Below are 13,011 nucleotides of genomic sequence, written 5' to 3'. Positions count from 1 at the left end.
TGTCCATCAATGATAGACTGGATTAAGAAAATGTGGCACATATACACCATGGAATGCTGTGCAGCCATAAAACAGGATGAGTTCATGTCCTTTGCAGGGACATGGATAAAGTTAGAAACCATCATTCTGAGCAAACTATCACAAGGACAGGAAACCAAACACCGCATGTTCTTACTCATAGGTGGGAACTGAACAATGAGAACACTTGGACACAGGGCAGGGAAAGTCATACCCTGGGGCCTGTTGTGGGGTTGGGGGAGGGGGAGGGGGAGGGATAGCATTAGGAGAAATACCTAATGTAAATGATGAGTTAATGGGTGCAGCAAACCAACATGGCACATGTATACCTATGTAACAAACCTGCATGTTGTGCACATGTACCCTAGAACTTAAAGTATAATATAAAACATTTATTTAAAAAGTCAAAAAACAACAGAGTCTGGCGAGGTTGTAGGGAAAAAGGAACACTTTTACGCTATTGGTGGGAATGTAAATTAGTTCAACCATTGTGGAAGACAGCGTGGCAATTTCTCAAAGACCTAGAGGCAGAAATATCATTCGACCCAGCAATCCCATTACTGGATATATAAGCAAAGGAATATAAATCATTCTCTTATAAAGATGTATTCTCCCTTTTCAATCTCCAAGTTTTCTTCCTTCCATTATCACAAAATAACAGATTTTGTTTAGAAATAATACAGCATGCTTCTAGAATATATTCTTATCTTAAAATGCATAAAATTTCATGTCTTAGAATTCAGCTCAGCCAAATTAACATGTCAGCAGACTCGCACTAGATAAGGAGGGCTGGCATTCAAAAAGGAGCTGATCTCTGTTTTCCTGCAGCTCAGTCTGGTAGAAAAGACAAACCTATACTGACATAAATGCATTTTTAGTGTAGTAAACATGCAGCAATGGAGTTAAGGGAAAAAAATCTAACAATAACTCATTGCTTGGCTCCCCACTGAGCTTTCCTGCTCAAGATTCTTTATTATATGACAAGCTACGATAAGGAAATACAAAATGTAGAATAATGTGATTTGAGTTACAGTTATCTATTAATATTGTAAAACCTTAGAAAAATCACTTAATCTCTTGGGGCCTCACTTTCCTCATCTTTGAAACTAGGGTAATGACTATACATACAGTACTGAGCTCATAGGGGTGCAAGACTCAAATGAGATAATGTTCCTGAAAACCTTTAAATGTGCTATAATGCTAAAGTTATTTTCATTAGCACCATTCGTATCAAAGTGTAAATCATTGTGAATTTCACAAGTCTCTTTGAATTTTACACTTAATCCATTTGCACCAGAAACCATCTTCTGCTTACCATTTTAAAAAGTCAACCTAATCTTAAATGAGTGGCATACAAATGATCTTGATTCACAGACATAATGGCTGCTGTTCTTCATCTGAAAGTCATAGTCATCCCCTGAAGTTAAGATCAGGATGTGATCCAGAGTGTCAAGTCCTCTGTAGCCTAAATATTGGGGGCTCTTCAGAATATGTTGTATTTACTCTTTCAGACCACATTATTTTTATATTATTTGTTAATAATGTAATTATAATTACAAAACAATAGAAGTTCTCCCAACTTACCTCTAGTAAACGGACTCCTCTTACCCATAGCAATCTGTTAAAGGATGAAAGCTCACAGGTAATATTCCTGGGATGTTGACATTCTGTTTCTAAGAGTCACTCATGCTTGTTCCTACCTCTTGCATCCAGAAGCGACATAAAATTATTCTTCATTTTGGCTCAGCATATATAGCCACTGCACTCAGGGTACCTAACTCAGTATTGAATATACAGTAAGTCTAAGTCACCGCATTTTTTTTAATAAACTACTTTCAGGTAACTTTTGAAAATTTAAGACTTAAAATTGGCATCAGTTCCTTTGTCATTTTCAGGTACTTTGCTAGAGCTGGCTACATTTGCAATTTATCTTTTTTTTTTCTTTGCTTTGGACTCATCAGCCAATTTTCAAAGTAATTTGAATTCACTTTTTGTATAAGAGTCTTCGGGAAAACATTCTGTCAAGGGCCTTGGGACAATCCAGACAAATGATACCCCTGCATTCCTCTCATACTAATCAACCATTTATGAACCTGTCTCAAAGAATGCATTCCTGTGCCAGGCTGCCCTTTGCACAGCCCTAAAGCTGCTGCTATCCTTTCTGTCCCTGCTTCACGAGTTATCATTTTATTCTGTCTTGTTCCCCTGCCAAGCTGACATTCCTCCTGAGATTCTGTTCTCAGAGCAATTCTGCTCAAAATTTGGGATATCAGGAAGAATGAAATTACTAATCTTTTTTTGTCATCCTCCTTACTGTCATCCCAGATATTTGTATGTTTCTATTTTCCCACTTACAATTTAGATCACCTGTAAACATACATACAATGGGGTTTTGGCAAATTTGAGCTTACCCTGTGGATTACCTTCTGGTTGCTGTCGGTGTTTTCCAAAACTCACACATAATGTGAAAGAAAAGAACAAAATTGGGCAGCAATCATTGTATGGTCCAGCCATGAAATAATGGGTTTTATAACTTCCTCTAAACTAAACTAGAATAAGAAAAAATCATAAATAAGATTACAATTTGATTGATATCTCAGTATCAGTGATATGGTAGGAAAAAAATACCACACAGGAAGACAGAAGCTTTGGTTTTCCATTAGCTTTTTATATTTGCTGGAACATGAAATAATGAGGGATTTGTTACCAAAAAAAATGAGAAAAGAAAACAAAGAGAATCCTTGCTAATCTTGTAAGAGGTATAGTCTCGATGTCAAAGGAGAGGAAAGATGATTTAGGGTCCAAAGTCATTTTACTAACAACATTAACTTGTCATTCTCTAGTTAGGCAGGCTCTTGCCAATATGATGATTCAGTTCCTCTCTGAGTCTCTACTGCTGGATATTGTTTAGTTTCTGCTTAGTCATGACGTCTGTACTTTGAACTTGAATGTACTGGCAGCCTCTAGATATTTATAGCCTCTCATGACGAATGCCATCTTAAAGTCTTTGATATCTGTCTTCTGCATCGTTTTCAACATCAGCCTTCACCCTTCACTATTAACTGGAACATATATATATATGTATTTTGCATTGAAATTCTCCAAGGAAGAGAATTTGGTGTGTTAGTCACTATCGTTTAGCTTTGGCCAAGCTCTTATGCCAGACCATCTTGGGCTATTGCTAGCCAGGAGGTAGAGCATCATCAATTTCCCAACCTTAATTTGACCTAATCGGTTGCTGCTGCTGGGTCAAAATCATGTGGTAATTGGCTAGTGACCATGAGTTCATTGATTTGTCCCTTTTTTTAAGTTCCTACTCTGTTAGGTATTATTCTAGATGTTGAGGAAACAGCAGTGAATACAACAGACCAAGAAGATAACAAGACTCTGGCAAGAATAAAAATTTACCCCAGATGCTATACATTTAATGGTTTTGATGAAAGAGCTACTTATACATGGTAGAAAACGTTTAGGAAATAAACAGGGGAAATTGAGAGACCCCAAGACTAGCAACAGTGAGAAGCTACTACCATGCCCAATGTTGAAGTGGCAAGCGGTACATGGTACAGAACCCAATGAGACTTTCAGATGTGGTGCAAGAGCTGCCTGGAAGTCATGAGGAATAAAAAAGACAAGAACACTGAGGGGAGATACATCCCAATATCTCTCTCCTCTCTCATTCCATTCTCCAACCAGAACTTTCCATTGGCCAACCCAGAGAGAAATATGAGAGCAAGGAGACCAAGGTGATATAGGCTTTGGACTCTGGGTATATAGTGCAGAGCTAAGAAGTGTAGAAAATGGATATGATGGCATTAACTGAAAAATCATTTCACGGGGACCTTACCATCAAGTGGAGTAAACAGTTAAAAAAATTAAAGTAACAATATAAAAACAATACAATTTGGATGAATATAAGCATAGTAATGAACAAGGTGGGGAAAGGGGGATAGAAAGTGATTTTCAAGAAAAATTATCTTCGAATATTGGAAAAACAGACTGGGCACAGTGGCTTATGTCTGTAATCCCAACACTTTGGGAGACTGAGGCGAGAGGATTGCTTGAACCCAGGAGTTCAAGACCAGCCTGGGCAACACAGACAAACCTTGTCTCTACAAAAAAAAAGTTTTTTTTTAAATCAGCTGGATGTGGTGGCATGTACCTGTATTCCTAGCTACTCAGGAGGCTGAAATGGGAGGATCACTCGAGCCTGGGAGGTCAAGGCTGCAGTGAGCTATGACCATGCCACTGTACTCCAGCCTAAGTGACAGCAAGAAACTCTATCTTTAAAAAAGAAATAAAAGAAAAAAATAGCACATGTGGACAAATTTTTGTCAATTTAATGGAGATGAAAGATTTGTGTTTCAGAATTTTATATTTTGGAGTATTTGATATGCAAAAAGAATGTATAAAATATATGCAAGTTATGAATATAAAAATAAAGCAAAAAACTAAGTATCAGTGCTACTCATCATCCTTTCCTCCTTCCTCACTCTTCATCAGTAGGACCCACCAGCCTGAGTTTCCATTTTTAATCACATCTTTACGTTTCTTTTCAATATATTTTCAGTTTTGCTTATTTTTGAAATTTATAAAATTTATATCTTATATTCTTGTGTTTTGCTTTTTTTACTTAATATTACTTTTTAATATTCACCCATGTTGATTCACATTGCTGTAGTTCATCTTCACTGCTGAATAGATGTTCCATTATATGAATATTCTATAATATATTCATCAATTTTTCTAAGAACATTGTGTTATTACCAGTTTGTTGCTAATATGATGCTGATACAATATTCCTGTACCTATCTTTAGATACAAGAGCAGGTATTTCTTTATAATATATAGCACATGCAGGAATAGAATTGCTCAGTTATGGGGTTCATGAATTTTCTTTTTTTTTTCCCTTTTTTGAGCCAGAGTTTTGCTCTTTTTGCCCAGACTGGAGTGCAATGGCACAATCTCAGCTCACCTCAACCTGTCTCCCAAGTTCAAGCAATTCTCCTGCCTCAGCCTCCCGAGTAGCTGCGATTATAGGCATGCGCCACCACGCCTGGCTAATTTTGTATTTTTGGTAGAGACGGGGTTTCTCCATGTTGGTCAGGCTGGTCTTGAATTCCTGACCTCAGATGATCCACCCACCTCGGCCTCCCAAAGTGCTGGGATTACAGGCGTGAGCCACCATGCCCGGTCATGCATTTTCAACCTTACAAAATAGTGCCAACTTATTTTTAAAAGTATTATTATACCTTGTGTACACTCTCTCTGGCAACATTTAAGAGTTCCTTTGATTCCCATACTTGCCATCACTACGCATGGTAAGATTTTGTGTATCAGTAGAGCAAATGTGTAATAATAACTAATTGCACTTTTAAATTGCACTACCATAATGAAGTTTATTGTTGTTTTATGTAATTAATGTCCATTGTGTTTCCCCTTCTGTGAAATACCTGTTTATATACTTTGCTCAATTTTTTATTGGATTCTTATTTGAATTTTCTTTTTACTTCATAGGACTTCTTTATATATTCTAAATACTAATTCTTAATTTATTTCTCTGTTGCAAATATCTTAGTTTGGGGCTTTGTAGTTTTCTTGATGAAATCTTTTGAAAAATAGAGTTTTAATGTTGAATTTATCAATGTTTTATTTTTCAGCTGTGAGCTGTTTTCTTGCTTTCGCTATGCTGAGATTACAGATATTCTCTTGTATTGCCTTCTAAAACAGCAATAAGCAAACTGCAGCTCTCATTTGTAAATACAGTGTATGGAAACACAGCCACATCCATTCTTTTACATAATATCTATGCCACCTTTGCATTCCAAGAATAGACCTGATAGTTGTGACCATATGGCCCACAAATTCAAAAACTTTTACTATCTGATCAGTTAGGAATAAACGTGCTGATCTTGTTCTAAAAGATTATTAGATAGTCGATCTTTTCCTCATGGATCTAGTGTGGCAATTGTTATGTATCAAGTTTTCATACATGTGTAGGTCTCTCTGTGGGCTCTCTTCTCTTCTATTGGTCTATGTGTCCATCTCTGTGTCATTCCAACACTGAGTTAACACAGCTTTATAGGAAATCTTGGCATCAGGTAAACCAAATTCTCACACTGTAATCTTCTTCAAGAGTAATTTCCCTTTACTTGGATATTCACTGTTCTATAAAATTTTAGCTTCAGACAGTTTCATGGGAAATACAACAGGTGTTTTGATTAATATATAGATCAGGTTAATCTACAGATCAGTGTTGTCATCTTTATTACTTTGATTACAAACCACAAAGATGCTATATGTTTATGTGTTCATTTACACACACACATACACATACACACACACACGGTCTTTAATGTCTTTTAATAAGGTTTAAATTTTTTCAATAGAGTTTGCACATCTTTGATTTATTCGTATATATGTTAATTGTGTAATGCTGAATGTTATCTCTTTAATTGATTTTTAAACACTATTGTTACTTTTAGATATTCATCTTACATCCAAGAACCTTATAAACTTGCATTATTTCTAATAATTTGCCTGTATATCCTTTTGGGTTTACTATGTACAAAAGTAATGATAGTTTTGCTTTTTCCTTTTCAGTCATTTTAGATTAGATTTCCTTCTCAAATCCACAACTTACAATGTAAAGAACAATGATAAATAGAAGCAGTGATGGTGCTCAATTGTCTCATTCCTCATTTTAGTATTTCATTATTGAATATAAATGCTTACCATAGATTTTTGATAGATCCTTTTGTCAGGATCCTTACAAAGGATGCCTTCTATTCCAAAATTTCAGGATTTTTTTTATTATGAATGAATTTTATCAAATGTTTTGCTGTAAATATTAATCATTTTCCCCTTAATCTGTTAATATATTACCTATATTACCTAATGTTAAAATACATTTGCATGACTGGGATGCATATACAAATTAAAAGTGATACCTTATCTTTCTAAACGCGCTGTTGGATTTTATGTGGTAATGCTGCATTTATGATTCTGTGCATGTTATGGAGCTTGCTTATAATCATTCTTCTTGCATTGTCTTTATTTGGACTTCTTGTTACCATTTGTCTAGCTTTAGAAAATGTGGTGAAAGTGTGCCCTTCTTTTTACGAGGCTCTGGAATAATTTGTATATTATTGCTGGTATGTATTCTTATTTGTTTTATAGATGTCACTCAGAAATCATCTTGACCTTGCATTTTCTTTTTGGGAAGATTTTTAATTATTAATTCCATTTATTTTATGGTTATAAATCTATTCAAGATTTCTATTTCTTCTTGAATCAGTTTTACATTTTCCTCCTAGGTTTGTCTATTCCAGCTACAGTTTTAATTTTGAGTTTAAAGATTTTCAGTGTTCTCAATTATCTTTTAACTCTGTTTTGTCTCTAATGAGATCTCTTTTTTATATTTCATACTGTTTATCTAAGTCTTTTTTCTTTTTGCACATCAATCATGTCAATGCTTGGATGATTTCATTTTTTTTCTTTCCAAAGAAGCAGTTTTTGCTTTTATTAATTCTAAGAGATGTTTCCTTTTTCATTGACTTATACTCCTGTCTGTATTATATGCTATCCTCTATTTTGAGTTTGTTCAATAGTTCTCTTTCAAACTTTTAACATTGATTATTCAAAGATTATTTTTAATTTCTAACAGTGTGGGATTTTTGAAAATTATTCTGTAATTACTGATTTCTTAATTAACTGTGTTGTGGTCAGAAATATAGTTTGTATAATTCTGATTTATTAAAATTTGTTGAGACTGACTTGCTCTATGGTGAAAAACCTCTATCTCTATCATACAGGTCCCCTGATATTTACTGATGCTTGATTTATGGTTTTAAAGATGATTTATTTCCAAAAATGTTCTTTGTGGTCTTGAAAACCATGTCTATTTTCCAACAGAAAAATATTTTGCATGTCTGCTAGATTATTTTTCTTTTGTATTATTCAAATCTTTCATATACTTGCATTGTTCAATTATCAATGACAGGGAGTGGTGTTAAAATCTCCCACTATGATCCTGGATATTTCTGTTTTTCCCTGTAATTTTGTCAATTTTTTGCTTCATATGCTTTTAATCTCTGCTATTACATTCTTAAGAAGTATTATATTCTCCTAGTGGATTCCAAGTTACATTAATATATAATTATACTCTTTATCTCAAATGTTTCTGTCTTAAGGTCTTAAGGTCTATGTTGTCTTATACTGTCACATTAGAACAATATGAAATTGCTAGCTTTTCAGGTTAATAAGAGGCAAACTTATAGAGTTCATTACAATAGCCTTGTCAGTTTTCTCCTTTTTCATTGTGTGCTTTTCTATTAGGTATGTCTAAAAACAACCTATGCCAGTTCATAGTATTTCCTAATTATTTGGATTTCTTCTTATTGCTTTATTTTGTATTTTCTCTTTGTATCAATTTTTGTGATTTTTTTCTCATTAAATTAGAAAGAAAAACTTTAGAGAAAATACATTTAACACAGTTTATTTGAGTAGTAGATGATTCATGCACGGGGGAGCACTCAGAACCAGAAGGGGTTCAGAGAGCTCAGTTGCAGTAGCATGGGCAGCAGGCTTTGACAGGCTGACATGGAAGGAAGGCAAAGAGAATCTATTTGATGGCTTAGAGTGGAAAATACCTAGGTAGAGGTTAGTCAGTGGCTTCTGATAAGTAAAGTCTCTAGTTTTGTTGTACTGCTTACATTGTGCATTGGTTTGCTTATGTAAAAATCTAAAATGCTGAGACTTTGTCAGTTTATTGACCCTCCAGTTAGAATTGTTTTGGCCGGGCACAGTGGCTCACGCCTGTAATCCCAACACCTTGGGAGGCCGAGGTGGGTGGATCACAAGGTCAGGAGATCAAGACCATCCTGGCCAACATGGTGAAACCTGGTCTCTACTAAAAATATAAAAATTAGCTGGGTATGGCAGCACATTCCTGTAATCCTAGCTACTCAGAAGGCAGAGGCAGGAGAATAACTTGAACCTGAAAGGCGGAGATTGCAGTGAGCCGAGATCACACCACTGCACTCCAGCCTGGCAACAGAGACAGACTCAGTCTATTAAAAAGAAAGAAAGAAAGAAAGAAAGAATTGTTCTATAATTGCCTTGTTCTAGATTGATTGGGGTCTTTCCCCCAGTTTTCTTTTTATTTTTTTATAATTTTGGAATATAAACATTCAGTTTTTCTTTGTGATTATCCTTGAAATTTTAAAATGCATACTTAGCAAAGTCTAACTCTGATCAGTATACTTACCCGCAGCCCAAGAACAAAAGAACCTTCTAAGGTAATCCCATTCATTCCCTCACTGTTCGCTGCTATTGTTTCCCAAACATTTAGCTCTTTGTTGTATTGTTTCTATTCTACAAGTTGGGCATTACTATTATTATTGATTTATGTATACTTTATAAATTTCTCCTTCTAGAATACTGATTAGATACCTATTTGCCATTATTTCAATTTCTATGTTTATCAACCCCTCTTATTTTCCAACTTTGGCCTCTGCCTTCTGCATTCCATAAAAATTTTCCAGATCTATATTACAATTAATGAATTCTCCATTTAGATGCTTCTATTACACTATGCAACACTTTAGTTAAGTTTTACATTCATTTGTTATGGTTTTCAATTTTAAAATTTCTAGAGGTGAATGCTTTCTTAGTCATGCAGCTTAATCCTTGTAGCCCCAAAATTGGAGTTTCTCCTCCCAGTCTAATAGTGATTTCTACTCAATGTTTATGCTGTGGCCCAGAATGCAATAGGCTCAATACTTTCTACTGCTTTCATTTCCGTTTATTTACCCCACCAAAATACTGGTGTGTAGTCTAACAGATAGTCTGTATTTATTTGTTTAAAAGCAACCTTGAATTATAATTATAGATAATATCAACATGATAAGCAAAGGAGATAAAAAATTTAGCCTAACAGCTATTAAGAATAGCCACAAGTTTATTGTGCTAAGAAACAGTATGATATTGATGCAAAAAGCAACAAAACTGACCTACAGACCAGGATTTCTGTGAGACAGATTTGTATCTCAGAATTTAATATGTAATAAAGATGGCACGCAAATCAGATGGTTCTGTAAATTATGATAGCAAAATTGCTCATTATGGAGAAAAATTCACACCTATTACCACATAAAAGGATGGAATTCAGATATATTAAAGAAATAAATCAAGGAAAACTATAAAGATGGAAGGTAATGTGCCCTAGAGTAAGGGAAGAACTTCTTAAAACTCCAAAAACATCAATTAATTGATTTAATCACATCAAAATAAAGAATTTATGTGAATAAAGTTAAGAGAATGATTTCACAGAGAAACAGTTTCTGTATCTAAAACCACAAGAAAAATATTACACAGAATATACATATGAGAAGAAACTCATTTTTTAAAAAGAGGCATAGGAATCTCAAATTTTAAAAATAGGGTAAGGATGTTATAAACTTGATTTCAACCAAAACTTTTTTCTCTTATTTTTTTGTATCCTTTTCTCCACACATTGCTTGCCAGAATTCATTGCCTCAAGGAAGGAATGCAGCAGAAAAGCAGAGAAAAATACTAGGTTGGTGTCAAAAGCACAACTATGAAACACGTAACTTTTAGGGCATAAAACATTATATTTGGAAAACCAGATGAAACTCCAGGCTTCCTTGTCCTCAAACTACACAAGGGCGGCAGACCTGCAAGGAACAAGGAAAGTCACAGCAGAAAGAGAGCTTATGTGATGTCAGGCTCCTGAGTTGGGTGTTCTGTTAGAAAGTCCACAGAGAATTAGGAATTCAAGACCAGACCAAACTGGGCCCCTATCCCCAAGGGACAGTCTGGAGCCAGCAAAATCCCAGTATTCCTGTCCCTCAGCCTGGCTCCCTAGAACAGCACTACAGACAGGCCTAAGGCTACTTACCAGTGTACCTTGCAGCCCTACCAGGAACAGGAGGTTCCCTTATGCCTGAGAGCAGAGTAGAGGCAGCTACTCCGAGAGCCCTCAGTCGGATCAAGGTAAAGGCACCAGGGGCTCATGGTCACAGTAGGAATGGGATGCTTTAGATGCATCTGTGTGGATGCAGAATGATTTCAAGGACCGGCCTCCCTCTTTCCCTAAGTCCTTGCCTTCCATTATAGACAAACCCAGAGAAAGGGAGGGGAGCCCCACTAGACTAGCCGTTCTCAACAGGGAACTATTTTGCCTCTCAGCAGATATTTGGCAATCTCTGAAGATGTGTCTGGTTGTTACAGCTGGGAGGTGCTCCTGGTATCTGGCAGACATGGGTCAGGGATGCTCCTAAATATTCTATAATACACAGTTTCCGAAAGAATTACCCAGCCCCAAATCTCAATAGTGTCAAGGCTGAGAAACTCTGCCTAAACTGAGATTAGGTTTTAATCACATGGCAAAATAAAGATTTATAACAAAAATTATGTTCATTTATTTAAAAGTAAAGAAAATTGCATGGAATTTTTACTAGTTCATGGAATAAAATATGCATCTACTTTTTTATGCAAAGGAATGTATAATTTCTCTAGTAAAAATAATCAACACTCATCGTTTCTGGATTTAATCAAGAGGTTTTTGGGGCAAGAAAAGCTTAAGTAACTTTAAAGGAAGACAAAGTACTGTACCTGGCACATAAGAAGGAAAGATAAATGGAAGGAGGAAGGCAGGTGCCAGAAGCTTACAATAATATCCTAAGCCAAGGAGAGGAGGAAAGCAGGGGAGAGGGAAGTTTTATGCAGCTGAGTCATCCATGGAACATCGTTCAGAGAAGAAGTTGTTTCTAACCAACAACAAGGGTGCCATGAGCATTTTCAGAGAGGTGAGATGGGCTCTCTTCCAAACCATACACTTAAAGTTTACTAAGAATATGGTATGAGAACCCCAACCAACGAACTGGCTAGGTCGAATATCAACAAAGGAAAAAATGGGAAATGTTTTCAAAACTAGCATAAATGAAAGCAAAGGTCAAAATCAATTAAGAGAACGCAGAAAGGAGGAAGGAAAGGAGAAAAAGATCTAGAAACAATTACTATGGATAATAAGCAAATCAGTCTTATGTTAATGACATGCCCAAGTGTTCCATTTTTATGCAAAAGGAAATAACTGTGAAGTATTACCAACATAAACACTAATTAAAAGAGATTAAATGTCTTGGGATGAAATGTCATAACGTAACACACTGTCAGTTTGCGGTGTTCTCAAAATGTTAATGACCTCTAACTTCAGCTGTTTCCATTACCCACGATCTCAAGGGAAAGAAACCTCAGCTGCAGGACTCGCAGGGGAGGGGAGCTCAGAGCTTTGTCCCATCTCCTCGCTGTTAGTAGATAAAGTTTCATTGAAAACAAGTTGATGACATTTGCCCATAATTCAGAAGGGACCATGTTTTCTAAAAAGGATTTTTCTCTTCCCAGAAAGTACTTGAGTTTATCTTACCATTTCAATAATATTCCAGACCTGATTCAGTCAGTCTTAAATACCCTTTGGAATAATAGTCTTCTATTCTCTAGCAGTGACATTTCTCCAGCAACAGTGGCATCTGCAGAAAATTTAGGAAGTGAGAGTTCATCATTTTATAAATTCATTCTGGAAAAAAGTGTGAGTCAGGATGAATTCGTAACCATTTTATCAGGACGGATTTCAGAATTTTTCCTGAACTGTGAATTTAGAGTATATTCTGAGTGGCCACACCTCCTCATTTACTTTAATAAAAATCATTTGTACTTCTGATCGCCACAATTATTTTTACCTCCCAGCCAAATAAATTAGGCAAGCACCCTGTGGTCATTTGACAGATTAGTCATCCTCTCCTATCTATTCTACTGACCCAGTTTCTCTCACACAGCCACAACATGTGCCGTCCTATCTAACCAGCAACACTTTTGAACATATGAACCTCTATGTGTATGTATCTGTTGTCCAGTAATGTATGTGTCTTTGTACATCTACAGTGCATAAGTATGTACACATTTATGCTTGGT

The 13,011-nt window shown here is 35.7% G+C and overlaps 1 long non-coding RNA gene across 1 annotated transcript in view; it reads right to left on the bottom strand.

Moving 5' to 3' along the window:
* The window catches only part of LOC112623526, a 150,437-nt gene extending 137,838 nt beyond the window's left edge, over positions 1-12,599 (bottom strand). Inside the window, exon 1 of the long non-coding RNA XR_003119157.1 lies at positions 12,467-12,599. This is a non-coding gene — a long non-coding RNA (uncharacterized LOC112623526). The remainder of the gene's footprint in view (positions 1-12,466) is intronic.
* Positions 12,600-13,011: the final 412 nt, after the last annotated feature.

Source organism: Theropithecus gelada, chromosome 4 (assembly GCF_003255815.1).
Source record: "Theropithecus gelada isolate Dixy chromosome 4, Tgel_1.0, whole genome shotgun sequence".
Lineage (NCBI taxonomy): Eukaryota > Metazoa > Chordata > Mammalia > Primates > Cercopithecidae > Theropithecus > Theropithecus gelada.
This window is presented reverse-complemented; position numbering and strand designations above follow the sequence as displayed.